Source organism: Nannobrachium achirus, assembly GCF_963921795.1.
Source record: "Nannobrachium achirus genome assembly, chromosome: 3".
In the NCBI taxonomy this organism is placed as follows: Eukaryota; Metazoa; Chordata; class Actinopteri; order Myctophiformes; family Myctophidae; genus Nannobrachium; species Nannobrachium achirus.
This window is the reverse complement of record NC_137812.1, coordinates 29547769-29565457: the sequence shown is the minus strand read 5'-3', so window position 1 is coordinate 29565457 and position 17689 is coordinate 29547769.

Sequence of the window (17689 nt, the reverse complement as noted above, 5' to 3'; positions counted from 1 at the left end):
TTTACTGTACCGGTACTTAAGTATACGTACGTTTTAGGTATTTTTTACTTTACTGGAGTATTTTCTAATTTTCAATACTTTTACTTCTACTCCACTACATCTCAAAGGCAAAGGTAAACTCTACTACATAAATCAGCCGTATATACATTTTGGACATTTGAAAATAGTCGTGACACATTGTGAGCTTGTAGATTATTCAAAAGATTTGTTTACATTTCATACCTTTGAAAACTTACTTTGGTACTTTCAATACCAATACTTTTGTACTTTAACTCAAGTAAATGTTGAATTCTGGACTTTGACTTGAAAAAGATTGTACATTGCAGTAGTGATACTTTTACTTAAGTAAAAATAATCAGTACTTTTTCCACCACTGTGTGTCCTGATACTCAGCATACAAACGAACAAAGACTGTTATTAGTTTAGAAACAAAAGTGGTCCTGCTGAACTTCAGTCTGGATTCCATGGATCGTCATCTAATTTCCTGGTCTGATTTTTGTTCCCAGTTTGCCCCTGTATACACATAACTGACAATTAGCATTCTTTATCATAGCCTGTAAGCCCTTTCCTACATGTGCACAACCCCAAAACATGTTCATCACTTGTCAGACAGACAAGGTATAGAGTATGCCTCCTTGCAGAGACATTGAGTTTCAAATGAAATGTTCTACAGAACTTTCTTTTTAATGTACTTTTTATGGCATCCTCTAGGCCTGCTGGTGATGATTACTCCTTCCACAGTCGAAGAAGGACAGAATGTGACTTTGACCTGTAAGACCAACTGTTCTTTGCCTATCTACCCCACCTACATCTGGTACCACAACGGAAAGTATCTAAAACACAATGAGAGCCTACATACTATGGTTCTAAACAATGTTAGCAGTAAGGATGAAGGAGAATACTCCTGTGGTGTCAAAGATGATCCCAGACACAAAGGTCCAGGTCCCACAGAAACTCTCACCGTCAGACGTGAGTAGAATTTGCATGTCTGTAATTACAATTAATATTAAAGGGATATTTCACTTTTGGGGTAATTTTAACGTCTACTCAGGCATAAAAGTGCACTCCAGACAGTTATTAAGCTTGCTTCAGTATTTAGAGTTTATTTGGGGGGAATAAATAAATAATGAGAAAATAAATGAAAAAGTTTATTGAAAAAAGAAAAAGAAACACATGGTCCCCTCACGTATTAGAAGGACAAAATCAGTCACCTGAACCAAGAACAGATGTTTTTGATGAGTCTATCATGGTTAAAATGGAGTTTGAGTTACAATGGGTTTGTATAGGAAGGGGGTGTGTCTGTTAAAATGAATATCAAATATCTAAATACTGAGCAAGCAACTTAAAAACTGTCTGGGGTGCTATTGTAATGCCTGAGTAGATGTTAAATTGACCCCAGACTATTTTGAAAGTGAAATATTCCCCTAATTAAATTAAAATCACATTTAACCCATGCCAAGGTAAGAAGCAGCCTAAATCTAAATTTGTGATGCATTTATGCCCGGAATTAGCCTGGCTTTTCCAAGATTGTTTAACTTGCTACAGTTCTCCACAGTGCTTACATTCTCTGCAAACCACTTCACATTTTGGCCATTTCGCGTTTTCTTCAAATTTTGGCCAAACTTGTAAAACTCTAGAATAATGTGATCAGGATGTATCAGTCAGATCTTTCATAATCATTTCCAATGTGATTGCTGTCCAAAGTTTCTATTTTTGAACACTACTTCTGCATGCTACTTTTGTACAACTAAGTAGGGCATTAATATACAAAAATATGTAAAATGTTGAAACATTACAAGGTTTCTGCCTGACAGTGAATATACTGTATGATTCTGGACAGACATGCATGTAAACTGCAACTGGTTGACAGAGGCATATAACCTCGATGCAGCATTCTAGTTTTAAACACATTAACATTAGTGTCTCTTTTCTGGACCAACAGACTCTCTTTTCTGGACATATTAGCTGAACAAAAAAACGAAAAAATTAAAATAGGCAAGAATCATCCAAAATGTTACATCTAGATGCTCACAATGCATCTTAAAACAAAAATGTGTGGGCATGCATAACAGATATCTTGCTATTTGAACTATAATAAAGTATATAGATTTTAAGTGGTTTAAGTTAATCTATGTTAATATGATGTTTTGCAGATGGTCCAAAGAAGGTTTTGTTATCAGTGAAACCCTCTGCTGTGATAAAGGAGGGTAGTACAGTGACTCTGACTTGTGAAAGTGATGCAGACCCAAACGAATTGTACATCTGGTACAAGGAGAATGCAACACTGCCGGGAAAAAAAGAAATGGTATACAAATTCAACCGTATCAGCTCCAAAGATAGCGGGAAGTACCATTGTCTATCTTCAAATGAATATGGAAACTTAAGCTCATCCTCTGTTGATATAGATGTCCAATGTAAGTACATACAGTAAAAGGTTTTCAGGGCGACAGTGATAAGTTTGTAAATCCTATGTTGAAACACTGTTTTATCAAATATAGAAGCAGTATTATGAACATGGTAAAAATGTTCAGCCAAACATTTATGAGTTGTGTTTCTATATACCTTGCTCTCCAGATGCCCCGAAGAACCCCTCAGTGTCAGTGAGTCTGTATGGTGTAATAGAGCAGGGCAGTTCAGTGACTCTGACTTGCAGCTGTGATGCCAACCCACCAGAGGTCAATTATACCTGGTACCGCCAGAATGAAGTCACACATACTGGACAGATCTTCACCATCACTAATATTCAACCTTACCAGAGTGGAAATTATTCTTGCCAAGTCCAAAACACGATAGGTTTTACAAAGTCCACCACCTGGTCGGTTGTTGTAGAAGGTAACAACAACAATTCATTCATTTACCCACTTACCTCCACTTACTAAAACTACATTTTCATCAGCAAATGTTGGATGAATGATTTTCTCTGCACATCTTTCATTATAAAGTGTTTCTTGAATCAGGCTCTCATTTACTGTCAGAGTTTTAAACTGACTTCCTGATCCCCAGTGCCCTGGATAAAAATAGCTGCAGGTGCAGGAATCCCCTTGGTCGCTATTCTTCTCATCATAACCGTCTTTGTCTTCCGGTGGATCAGGTAATGAAAGTTGTTTTCCCTTTCCACTTTAATTCAAATTAATTTGCTAAATCACAGACTCACCTAAAATTTACTCTTTCAACAACAGACAAAAGAGGGCCTCCAGGCAGCCACCTGACATTGTACCACCACCACGACCACCGAAAACCACAGTCCAGGTAGGTCATAGCCCAGGAGAGCCAAGAAGTATTTGAAACAGCTTGACACATAATAACCTGTTACCTGTTGTACCCTGGAGCGGGTCCTCTTCCACTGGAGGATTTCCCAGGATGTGCTGTTCCACTGAATTCCAGCGTTTTTTTATTCATGGCAAATATAACCTGTTCGACTGACCCTCAACCTCACCCTCCACGTTAGCTCTGAGTTGAGGTGCCACTTCGTAGGATGCCGGTGTTAGGTCATTAACACCGGTAGAATGTGACACCGGAGTGACCAACAGCACAGATGTTTACTTTTTTCCAGACATCATATCCAAACAGTAAAGTTAGTCCTAAGTCCTCCGTGTGCTCAGATGTTCTACATTTTAGCGGTCAAAAACATTCACCATTGAGACAAGCATATAAATCTTTAATAGTCACAGTTCCATATTTTAAATAAAACACAATGTAGCCTTTACTTCTACGTTGTGTTTTACCACACGGAAGTCTCAGCCGAAGAATGTGGAAATGGCTGACTAAAAATGGATTTAAAGTTAAACACCCCGTCTCAACCCATCGCTTAAATATTATTTTCCGATATTCCGCTATGAAATTGCAAACATCTGAGAGCAGGTATACTGTTTGTTGGCCACTGTTTGCTGGTATCACACTGATCAAGTGCAGCGTACTTCTTGCGTGACTTTGTGACGCAGGACTGCGTGACAGCGACACGATGGCGGCATGGCGCTCTACTATGAACCGAGGGGAGCAGTGGCCGTAAAACACCCGGCCGCAGCGGCTCTGCCGAACGAGCGAACCTTGTTTGGGGAGCGGGGTTTGATTCCAGCTCTGTACACAAATCAACACATTAGGACTTTGATTGATTTTAAACAGCAGAATTCAGAGAACTCACTGAGTAGAAATTCTGCTAGAGGATAATGCCTTGGTCCATGATCCAAACAGAAAGTTCAGTCTCAGACACTTCCAAACACCCTTTGGGTCTTCAAAGTAAGTTAGGCTTAAAGGAGCTGAATTAATTGAGGAATGGAAAATAATGATAATTTCTCTCCCTCTTCCTCCCTCTCCCTCTCCCACTCCATCTCTTTGTCTCTCTCTCCCCCAACTCTAATTCCCCCCAGAACAACTCTGACTCAGACTCTGACTACTCAGACTTTGAAATCTTCTTACCTTTGGCCAGTAGCAGCAGCTCTGAATCTACAGCCCAAGAGGAATCAAGGGAACAGCAGGCTGATGTTGACTACTCCACCGTCCACTTCACTCGCTTTAAGAAGAACCAGGAAGAGCCCCACTTTTCCACCGTCCAACCACCACAGCCCCAGGGACAGGATGTCCACTACTCCAGTGTCCAACCACCACAGCCCCAGGGACAGGATGTCCACTACTCCAGTGTCCACTTCACTCGCTCTAAGAAGCCTAAAGCGTCCCTCCATTCCACTGTCCAACCACCACGGCCTCCCCAGAGACAGAGACAGAAGGATGTCCACTATGGTGTGGTCAAATTTAAAAGGCCCAATGCTGTCCACTGGTGAGATATCTGAGACACTATAACTGAATTGTGTATGGGTGGCCATGGATAGAATCAAGCCACTCAGGATCCTATAAAATCTTAAAAAGAAAAAGTTGAAAACCGCTAAACAAACATTATTTATAAAATGTAGTTCATCAAATAGTTAAATATTCACAGAATCAAAGGGTTTATGGTCATAATTCACCAGGATCATGGATGGCTTGATTCTAGGCTTAAAATAATTTATAAATATTTTTGTAAATCTCTATGGGAAAAATGTATGGGCGATTATAGACCATGTACACTGCTATGCCCTATAGAGAGGCTGATTAGAAAGACAAATGATAGATTATCTATTTTAATTTGATGGTCATTGCTGTTTCTTTTATTTTCCCCCCTTTTTTCAGAGTCCTGGATGAGGAGGATCCTCTTCACAGGAGCAGATCCTGCAATCGTCCACATTCTACATTCTGCTTTAAGACAGGGTTTCTCAACCTGTGGGTCGGGAGTCGGGACTACAGGGGGTCCCCCAAATTACTTTGGGGGCTACCCAGATGATTAACTTAAGACTCTCTTCAGGCTGCGACTCCCCAAAATAATTATATATAATAATAACCTGACAAGCACTTGGAATTGTTGAGGCATTAGGCTACATTTAGCTCTTTCCTCTTTCTTATATCAGATTCAATGTCACTGTCATCATCTCTGAGTACATGATTACTGTAAATACATTATTAGAATACATTTATTTGTAAGGAGAAAGGAAGATGTGGAAGGAAAAACATACTGCTCGAAAGATTGAAAAGAAGGTTTCCTATTTTTATTTCTCTTATGTTATTATAACCACTATATTCTCATGACTTTGTACATTATCCTTTAAATAATATAATTGTATTTACTTTCTTTTGTATATAAAATGTTAGCAATATGTATGTGGTGTCTGTTAGTGTCGTATTAAAAAAAAGTAAAAAATAAAAAAAAACAGTGAAACACAAGTAATTAAAAAAAGAGCTGGTCTAATTGGTTAAAATATTCTAATGGATCATATTCTTGTAAACAAGAAGCAACATTTTGATTTCAATTTGCTGAATTGAATCAATGTGTTTGACCATAGCAGTACTTATCATTGTTGTCGGGGGCAGAAACCTCTTATTTCCATATTTGAACTTATAACGTGTGTGTGTGTGTGTGTGTGTGTGTGTGTGTGTGTGTGTGTGTGTGTGTGTGTGTGTGTGTGTGTGTGTGTGTGTGTGTGTGTGTGTGTGTGTGTGTGTCTTTATTCATTTATTTTTAATAATGCCGTACTTGATCATCATACTACAGCGCCACATAAAAGTAGCAGATCCACAAGCTGGAAACGCGTTTCAAGCTTGTAGATCTGTTACTTTTGCTATTTTGAATTTGAAATTTTGAATCCTAAAAAGTAACAGTTTTAGACATACTGTATGAGGTTTCCACCTGACAGAGACGATAATAGTACATCACATCATACATGACATTAGGCTGCACACGCTCCACAGCCTTGTCACTAATAACCGAAAATACATTTAAAACATCATTTCACTGCAAAAACAAACCACATCTTGACTGTATTAAAGGATGTACTATCATATACGCGTGTGTCTGCCTCAAGCGTCAAAAGAGGGACTTCCTTTGAACATAATCTGAGACCTCAAATCTAGTCTGTTCTTCCTGTTTGCTTGAAACATGAATTCATTTAAAGCCAATAAAATATAAAGGTAATGATAGGTCATAAAGATGGTATTTTGTCCAGGGGGTCCTGACCTCCCTTTTGGCCCTTTAGAGTACACCCTCTGAGGACAAGCAGTTGGTTTTATTCAAAGGTTTTTTAATAAAAACCTACTTATTAATAAATAAACAAATCAACCCAAATGCACATCAACTTCTGCTTCCCCCTCTCTAAGGGAACCCTTAACCATGGATGCTACGGTGATTTCTTGTGTTGGCTGCTATCTTGTCCTCTCAGAGGCTCTCACTCAGTGATGGGTATTGGTTAATTTTTCCATTCGTGCACACAGTTTTGGGCCTGCAAGAGCTCCACCACCCCCACACTCTCTGATTTCAATCTTTCTATAGATTAGCACGAAAAGTCACAAACATCTGAGTTGTGTAATTGTGCTCTTCAGCTGTTCAGCTCTGCTTGCCTATAAATGATGTGACGGCTCCCCAGTTTAAGCAGCTTGTGTCCGATAAGTGTATGAACAGGTGGCATCAACACATTCACAAGTTGACGGCATATGTGAGTTTACTTTTTTTGGTTTTACCAAATCTTTCTGAGATTCAAATTATACTATACTGAGTACCATGTTCCATGTACATTATCCACCAGTGAATGTGTTTAATTAACACCTCTGAGGCCTTCAACCGAGACTAAAGGCCTAACTATGAATGTTAGAGCAGCAACACATGGATTTGTGCTCTTCCTCTTGACTGTACCAGGTATTGTACATTTATATTTATTAAAGGTTTTAGAAGTTATGTGAAGTGGTGTCAAATGTCAAATGATGCATAATAACCTTTCTTATGGAGAAGGTTAAACTTGGAGATCATTATTATAATTATCAGTGCAGTTTATTGTTATCAGGGGCCCTATTACCCCTTATTCCTAAACTTAATTCTTTGCCTTTACTCTTTTGAAAAATAGTTTAAATAGCCGATCTACATCGACACGTTGTGATCTTGTAGATCAGAAATTTGAAATATTTTTTCAAAATAGTAAAAAATGGCAAAAGAGTTTAGGGATAAGGCATGGACGAAAATAGAGCCCCAGGTCTCCTCATCAGAAAGAGATTTTTTGGGAGACATTTTGAATACATTAAATGTATGTTTGGTGATCATTTATCACACCCATTGAGAGAGGGTTTTGCACCGCCAGTGTCTGTCTGTCTGTCTTCTCATACAGTTTGAATGATTTGTGTGATGTCATTAACAATATTATCACGATAATCAAAATATGCTTAAAACGTAAAAATGTGCCAGGCAGACAGATAAATTGTGATCACTTATGTGAGTTGGGTATATGGATCTGGGGTATTGAAGGTCAAGGTCACAAATAGCGCACGGTCAAAGTTTAGCCCTATGCCTATGCTCATGCTTTATATACAGTATGCAAAATATAGGGAATATTGTAAATGAATGCGTAGCTTGTGAAGTTGTGAGCTATAAGCAGCTATACTCGTGAAGATAAAAAGCTCATAAATAAAAGAGTAATAGCCTATAGCAGAGCATGAATGTTAAGATGTAAAATAATATTCACATGTATATAAAATATATTTTTTTATATTTTTACCCATATATAACATATGTTTCTTCACAGACTACAAATAATATAATAAAGAAATATTTAATGTTCATAAAGCTAATTTGCATTTAATTGAGGCAGTATTGTTCATTTGTCCCTCTCAAATGTCCTATATCCTAATGACTTTATGATTATATTCTATGTTACAGCTCATTGGGGAGTAACCTACAACTCTGATGAGGTGTGTGCCAGTAGGGGATCAACTGTGCACATTTACTGCTCCTACAGTTACCCATCTGATGAAGTTTATAAAGTCACAAACAGATTCTGGTTCATTACATCAGATGCTGGTAGATCTGTGGATCTGAAACAGGATCCTGAGCGTGCAGATCGTGTGCAGTACCATTGTGATGACCTGGATCGCAGCTGTTCCCTGACCATTAGAGACCTGAGAGACACTGATTCAGCAGATTACAAGATAGAGGGAGGGATGTTTACTGGTAAACCTGGAGTCAAATTGACTGTCAAAGGTAACACTTTCATGTGGGAGTAGTTTACCTGGTACAATTTTTACTGTCACCAGTACAAAAACACATAAAGAGTAGTTAATTCATCTTTGTGATTTTCTCTTATTATCTTTTTCTGGCTCCATTTAGACAACTGTGAGACAGTCAGTCCCGAAGAAATTCCCATTGGCAGCAGTGAGTAGGTTTTTGTTAAGTTGTGATGTTTATTATCTCAAATGACACTTTCATTTGGCTTGTGACCTGTGTTCTGTTATACTCAACCTAGAGATGAATAAAATACTGTAGGTTAGTTTCTCTACTAGACCCATCTGTGACCTCTCCTTTGCTGTAGCTACAGGGCATGGCTACATACTCTATCACTGCTATCAAGAATTGGGGTTCTGAGCATGGTTCCTACTGATGTATACAACACTAACTGTTCTGAGAAGTCCAAAGCCTCATTATACAAAACCATATTAGTAAGACCCAAGTCCAATTTGACACATCGACATGTGTGGGCCTATAGCAAGCAATGAAACATCTCCTGTCCTCTAATGATTTTATGATTATGATTATGATATGTTCTGTGTTACAGATCACTGGGGAGTAACCTACAACCCTCGTTCTGTGTGCGCCATTAAGAGATCAACTGTGAAAATAAGCTGCACCTACAAATACCCATCCAGTTTCCGAACCAATTCTTATTGGTTTAATCATCATGATTTTCATTATGGTTTCCTTAATCGCCCTTGGTATGACCGTAACCGTGGCCGTGGCCGCGACCGTGACCGGGACCGGGACCGTTTCCATGGATATGACACTAAGACAGCCAACATCATAAACAGTTTCTGGTTCACTAAATGGGGAGTGGATCTGTACCAGGACTCTCAGTATGCAGGTCGTGTGGGATACCATTGTGTCAAACAACGCAGCAGCTGTACCCTGACCATTAGAAACCTGACAGAGAGTGATTCAGCAGATTACATCTTCAGGTTCATAACCAACATAAAAGGTGGGAGATATGCCGGTGAACCTGGAGTCAAATTGGTTGTCAAAGGTAACTCAGTGTTATTATTTGGGCATGATTCCATTTGGAGATAATAATCTATTGTCACAATAATCATCATGATGGTTTTCATTTTCTGTTCAACATCTAGGAAATACACACTTCACAGTAGTATATGAATATATATATTGTGCCTACTATGATCATGATGTTTTATGTTTTACTTTTCTTTGGCACCCTCTAGGCCTGCGACTGGTAATGTCTACTTCCACAGCGATAGAAGGACAGAAGGTGACACTGACCTGTAACCCAGACTGTTCTCTGATGGACAAACCCAGCTACATCTGGTACCAGAATGGACAGATTCTAAACCACACTGAGAGCCAACAGATCATGGTTGTAGGCCCAGTCTGTGGTCAGCATAGAGGAAACTACTCCTGTGCTGTCAAAGGTCTAGAGGATGTCAGAGCTCCTAACCAAACTCTCACCGTCAGATGTGAGTAGAGTTTTGTTGTGTTGTTCATGTATTGGATCTGAAATCATAATTTTATTTGGTTTGTTGTGACTGAGTCCTCAGTGGTGTAAGTAAGTAAGTGCATTTACTGTACTTAAGTACGCGTTTTAGGTATTTTTTTTTTTACTTTACTGGAGTATTTCTAATTTTCAATACTTTTACTTCTACTCCACTACATCTCAAAGGCAAATATTTGACTTTTACTCTACTACATTAATCAGCCGTATATACATTTTGGACATTTGAAAATAGTCGTGAGGCATTGTGAGCTTGTAGATCTGCTATTTTCAAAAGATTTGTATACATTTCATACCTTTGAAAACTTAATTTGGTACTTTCAATACCAATACTTTTGTACTTTAACTCAAGTAAATGTTGAATTCTGGACTTTTACTTGTAAAAGATTTTACATTGCAGTAGTGATACTTTTACTTAAGTAAAAAGAATCAGTACTTTTTCCACCACTGTGTGTCCGATACTCAGCATACAAATGAACAAAGACTGTTAGTAGTTTAGAGATAGACACAAAACTGGTCCTGCTGGGGAACTTCAGTCTGGATTCCATGGATCGTCATCTAATTTCCTGGTCTGATTTTTGTTCCCAGTTTGCCCCTGTATAAACATAACTGACAATTAACTTCCTTTATCATAGCCTGTCCATTGTCCCATTAAGCCCTTTCCTACATGTGCACAACCCCAAAACATGTTCATCACTTGTCAGACAGACAGAAAGCTGGAGGCAGGTATAGAGTATGCCTCCTTGCAGAGATATTGAGTTTCAAATGAAATGTTCAATATATATGTGACTATAATTATCCTTTTTTAAATTTGTTTTTTATGGCATCCTCTAGGCCTGCTCGTGACGATTACTCCTTCCACAGTCGAAGAAGGACAGAATGTGACTTTGACCTGTAAGACCAACTGCTCTTTGACTATCAACCCCACCTACATCTGGTACCACAACGGAAACTATCTAAAACACAATGAGAGCCTACAGGCTATGGTTCTAAACAATGTTAGCAGTAAGGATGATGGAGAATACTCCTGTGGTGTCAAAGATGATCCCAGACACAAAGGTCCAGGTCCCACAGAAACTCTCAACGTCAGACGTGAGTAGAATTTGCATGTCTGTAATTACAATTAATATTAAAGGGATATTTCAATTTTGGGGTAATTTTAACCCATGCCAAGGTAAGAACAAACAGCCTAAATCTAAATTTGTTATGCATTAATGCCCAAAAATTAGCCTGGCTTTTCCAAGATCGTTTACCTTGCTCCAGTGCTCTGCTTCACATTTTGGCCATTTTGCGTTTTCTTCAGATTTTGGCCAAACTTGTAAAACGAAATTGATACACATTCCCCCTCTGGAATAATGTGATCAGGATGTATCAGTCTGATTTTCATAATCATTGTGGGCTCGCCTATAAGGCGAGCACACTTTAGATATTGTCATTATTTCTATACTATACTATACTAGTCATATCAAGTTCTCCTCAAAACTTCGGTTCCTTTCAACTCCTACATACTTAGTGAGAAAATGAAAATAAAATGATCAATGTGTTCAGTTTACTGTGGCGAAGTGTGCTATTACTTTTTACAGCAATCGGCCAAATGGTGGCGCTGTAGGAAGCCTTCGAAAGTGCGATCTTTGAACAGGTATAGCTCATGCTGTGTTATACATACAGCCATGAAACCTGTATACACTTATGCGTCTCCTCATGCCGAACAACTTTTACCCTCTAACTTTTGACCTCTGACCTTTAGGTCTCCCACAATTCGGAATTATATGAAAAACAGTAAAAATCTATCTCCTCCTGGGTTTTTTTCGATACGCGCACGAAACTTTTTTCACATGAACTTTGGACCAATACGGTCAGATTGATCAACCAGATTTTTTTTAAAGTGAAATATAATTTTTTAATAATTCAATCAATATTGCGGTTTTATGCAAATTATTCTTCGGCCTCTAAATCATACATGCAAAGTTACACGTTCATGGCATTTGGCAAAGATGTGGAGGGTTAGTCAAAGTATCACTGAAACCAATTTTATTCCAATCGGCCAAAGGGGGGCGCTATACGAAGCGTTTGAAAATTCAAACTTCAAACGGGCATAAGTCATGACTCGTTTCGTTTGAAGACATGCAACTTGTTACACGCGTGCTTTGACTCAAGCGGAAGACATCTGTGTCGTTGTTAAGTAAGCTCCGCCCTTTGATTTTCCGCCATTTTGAGCAGTTTGTAAAACGCGTAAACCCGCTTTTATTCTGGAATTTTCGCTCCACGTGCACAAAACTTTTTTTACGTGAACTTTGGACCGATATCTAAAGATCTGTCAGATCGGATTTCTTTAAAATTGAAACATGCTTTTTTAAATAAATTCAATGAATATTGCAGTTTTATGCAAATTATTCTTCTGCCTCTAAATCATACATGCAAAGTAACATGTTCATGGCATTTGGCAAAGATGTGTAGAATGTTAGTCCAAATATCACTAAAACCAATCTTACCCCAATTGGCCAAAGGGGGGGGGGGGCGCTATATCATTTTGAGCAGTTTGTGAAACGCTTAAACCCGTTAGGATTTTTTTTTGCAATTTGCATGAAACATTCTACACACAATCTAAGGACCTTTATCTAATATGCCTATGAAGTGCACACACACAAACAAATAATAATAATGAATATAGCTGCAAGCAGCGATAAAGTGGCCAAAGCCAAAAACACCTCAAATCATGAACACAGCCTGCAATGTGCGTGAAATCTTGCAAGCACATTCCCAATAGGTCAAGGAACAGATACCACCCTTCTCACATTGGCCTGTTATAGCGCCACCAGCGGGTCAACTTTTGCACAACACATTTTTGGAACAAAATGGACCAATCTTTGACGTCAGTAACGTCAAAGAGAGCACTGCCTGCGATCTTGACATTTTGTGCTTTTATAGCCATTGTTTTCTGGCTTGAAGCGAGCCCACAATTGTTTCGAAGGAACAATATTTTCTAGTTTCCAATGTGGCTGTGATTGCTGTCCAAAGTTTCTATTTTTGAGCACTACTTCTGCATGCTAATTTTGTACAACTAAGTAGGGCATTTATATATATGAAAATATGTAAAATGTTGAAACATTCCAAGGTTTCTGCAACTGGTTGACAGAGGCATATAACCTCGATGCAGTATTCTAGTTTTAACCACATTAACATTAGTGTCTCTTTTCTGGACATATTAGCTGAACAAAAAAACAAAAAAAATGAAAATAGGCAAGAATCATCCAAAATGTTACATCTAGATGCTCACAATGCATCTTAAAACAAAACGTTGTGGGCATGCACACCGGATATCTTGCTATTTGAACTATAATAAAGTATATAGATTTTAAGTGGTTAAAGTTAATCTATGTTAATATGATGTTTTGCAGATTGTCCAAAGAAGGTTTTGTTATCAGTGAAACCCTCTGCTGTGATAAAGGAGGGTAGTACAGTGACTCTGACTTGTGAAAGTGATGCAGACCCAAAAGAATTGTACATCTGGTACAAGGAGAATGCAACACTGCCAGGACAAAAAGAAATGGTATATAAATTCAACCGCATCAGCTCCAAAGACAGCGGGAAGTACCATTGTCTATCTTCAAATGAATATGGAAACTTGAGCTCATCCTCTGTTGATATAGATGTCCAATGTAAGTACATGCAGTAAAAGGTTTTCAGGGCAACAGTGATAAGTTTGTAAATCCTATGTTGAAACACTGTTTTATCAAATATAGCAGCAGTATTATGAACATGGTAAGAATGTTCAGCCAAACATTTATGAGTTGTGTTTCTATATACCTTGCTCTCCAGATGCCCCGAAGAACCCCTCAGTGTCAGTGAGTCTGTCTGGTGTAATAGAGCAGGGCAGTTCAGTGACTCTGACTTGCAGCTGTGATGCCAACCCACCAGAGGTCACTTATACCTGGTACCGCCAGAATGACGACACACATACTGGACAGATCTTCACCATGGCTAATATTCAACCTTACCAGAGTGGAAATTATTATTGCTTAGCCCAAAACAAAATAGGTCATAAGAAGTCCACCCCCCGGTCGGTTGTTGTAGAAGGTAACAACCAACTATTCATTAATTTATCCACTTATAACTCCACTTACTAAAACTAGATATTCATCAGCAAATGTTGGATGAATGATTTCCTCTGCAAATCTTTCATTATAAAGTGTTACTCATTTACTGTCAGAGTTTTAAACTGACTATCTGATCCCCAGTGCCCTGGATAAAAATAGCTGTTGGTGCAGGAATCCCCCTGGTCGCTATTCTTCTCATCATAGCCGTCTTTGTTTTCCGGTGGATCAGGTATTGAACGTTGTTTTCCCTTTCCACTTTAATCCAAATGAATTTGGTAAATCACAGACTAACCTAAAATTGACTCTTGCAACAACAGACAAAAGAGGGCATCCGGGCAGCCACCTGACATTGTACCACCACCACGACCACCAAAAACCACAGTCCAGGTAGGTTATAGCCCAGGAGAGTCAAGAAGTGTTGCCTGTTACCTTTTGTACCCTGGAGCGGGCCTATATTCTTCCACTGGAGGATTTCCCAGGAAGTGCTGTTCCACTGAATTCCATCGTTTTTTTTATTCATGGCAAATACAACGTGTTCGACTGACCCTCAACCTCACCCTCCACGTTAGCTCAGAGTTGAGGTGCCACTTCGTAGGGACCGGCGAACTGTGGCCAACAGCACAGATATATATATTATATTATATATATATATATATATATATTTCCAGACATCATATCCAAACAATGAAGGTAGTCCTAAGTCCTCTGTGCGCTCAGATGTTCTACATTTTACCGCTCAAATTCATTCACCCTTGAGACAAGCGTATAAATCGCTTTTTTAGGCAGCCAGTTTCATATTTTAAATAAAACACAATGTAGCCTTTACTTCTACGTTGTGTTTTACCACACGGAAGTCTCAGCCGAAGAATGTGGAAATGGCTGACTAAAAAAGGGATTTAAAGTTAAACACCCCGTCGCTTAAATATTATTTTCCAGTATTCTGCTATAAAATTGCAAACATCTGAGAGCAGGTATACTGTTTGTTGGACACCGTTTGCCGTTATCACACTCTAAAGGAGCTGAATTCATTGAGGAATGGAAAATAATAATAATTTCTCTCCCACTCCCTCTCTCTCTTTGTCTCTCTCTCTCCCCCAACTCTAATTCCCCTCAGAACAACTCTGACTCTGACTCCAACTCAGACTTTGAGATCTTCTTACCTTTGGCCAGTAGCAGCAGCTCTGAATCTACAGCCCAAGAGGAATCAAGGGAACAGCAGGCTGATGTTGACTACTCCACCGTCCACTTCACTCGCTTTAAGAAGAACCAGGAAGAGCCCCACTTTTCCACCGTCCAACCACCACAGCCCCAGGGACAGGATGTCCACTACTCCAGTGTCCACTTCACTCGCTCTAAGAAGCCTAAAGCGCCCGTCCATTCCACTGTTCAACCACCACAGCCCCCCCAGAGACAGAAGGATGTCCACTATGGTGTGGTCAAATTTAAAAGGCCCAATGCTGCCCCCTGGTGAGATATCTGATTAGTGTATAATCTGTATATAGGTGGCCATAGATAGAATCAAGCCACTCAGGATCCTGGTGAATCATGGCCATAAAACCTTTGATTCTGTGAAAAGAAAAAGTTGGAAACAGCTAAACAAACAGTATTTATAAAATGTAGTACATCAAATAATTATTCACAGAATCAAAGGTTTTATGGTCATGATTCACCAGGATCATGGATGGCTTGATTCTAGGCTTAAAATAATTGATACATATTTTTGTAAATCTCTATGGGAAAAATGTATGGGCGATTTTTTTTCTTTTGCGTCACTATTATACCATGCACACTGCTATGCCCTATAGAGAGGCCGATTAGAAAGACAAAGGATAGATACATTTATTTTAATTTAATGGTCATTGCTGTTGCTTTTATTTTCCCCCCCTTTTTTCAGAGCCAGAGTCCTGGATGAGGAGGATCCTTTTCACAAAGTTGAAATACAACGCAGGAGCAGATCCTGCAATCGTCCACATGCAACATTCTGCTTTAGGACAGGGTTTCTCAACCTGTGGGTCGGGAGTCGAGACCCCCAGGGCAGGGGGTTCCCAAAATTACTTTGGGTGGTACCCGGATGATTAACTTAATGTGCAACATTGTTTTCCTCAACAGTAAACAAAAAAACAACGTTTAAGTGTATAGACTAGGGTATTATTAGAGGCAGACATTGTGAGAATAGCATATCTCAGATCGCAAGGCGAGGTGTTGTGAGCATGTACGTAGATCAGCTATTTTCACAATAGAACTGTGTTATAAAAAATGTAATGCCTCAACTCTTAGTGCTGGGGTTGGGGGAGGGGGTCCCTAGTTAAAAGGCTTATTTTGGGGGTCGCGGCCTGAAAAGGATGAGAACCACTGCTTTGGGGGAAAATTTATTTTATGTAAGTCATGAATTTGGCCCACTTGTGCAAAACTAACAAGTGAACTGTGATGAAAGAGAAGCAAATAATATATAACTATGTCTTTTGGGGTTGTTCAAGAATCCAGACTTTCTGGAGCGATTTTCTGGGAGAAAACACATAGGCCTACCACTTCCACAATTACCAAAGTCTTGCTATACTGTAACTGCTGTATCACTGAGATCTACAACATGAAGTGACAGGAAGTGCACAGATGAAATGTGCTTTGCAGCTGGGTTAAGCCATTGCACACAAAAATGACTACTGACAGATGCTCCATCTGCAGAAAATTGGCTGTTTGTACTGTAGTCTATGACTCTTTTCAGGCTGCGACCCCCCAAAATAATCATAGGCTATTTGAACAGGGGACCCCCACCCTGACAAGCACTTGGAATTGTTGAAGCATTAGGCTACATTTAGCGTGACTCGGTTCCGCAGATAAATATTTTAAAAATAATATTTCTGATATACCGGTATTTCTTATATCAGATTCACTGTCACTGTCATCATCTCTGAGTACATGACTACTGTAAATAAATTATTAGAATACATGTATTTGTAAGGAGAAAGGAAGATGTGGAAGGAAAGAAAAACATAATGCTTGAAAGATTGAAAAGAAAGTTTCCTATTTTTATTTCTCTCTGTTTTTATAGCCACTATATTCTCATGACTTTGTACATTATCCTTTAAATAATATAATTGTATTTACTTTCTTATATATAAAATGTTAGCACTGTATAATGTGGTGTCTGTTAGTGTCATTTGTATTTAAAAAAAAACCCTGAAACACAATTAAGTGATTAAAAAAGAGCTGGTCTAGTAGGATAAAATATTCCAATGGATCATATTCTTGTAAACAAGAAGCAACATTTTGATTTCAATTTGCAGAAATTAATCAATGTGTGTTTGACCATAGCTGTACTTATCATTGTTGTCGGGCAGAAACCTCTTATTTGCTATTGCTATTTTGAATTTGAATCCTAAAAAGTAACAGTTTTAGACATACTGTATGAGGTTTCCACCTGACAGAGACGATAATAGTACATCACATCATACATGACATTAGGCTGCACACGCTCCACAGCCTTGTCACTAATAACCGAAAATACATTTAAAACATCATTTCACTGTAAAA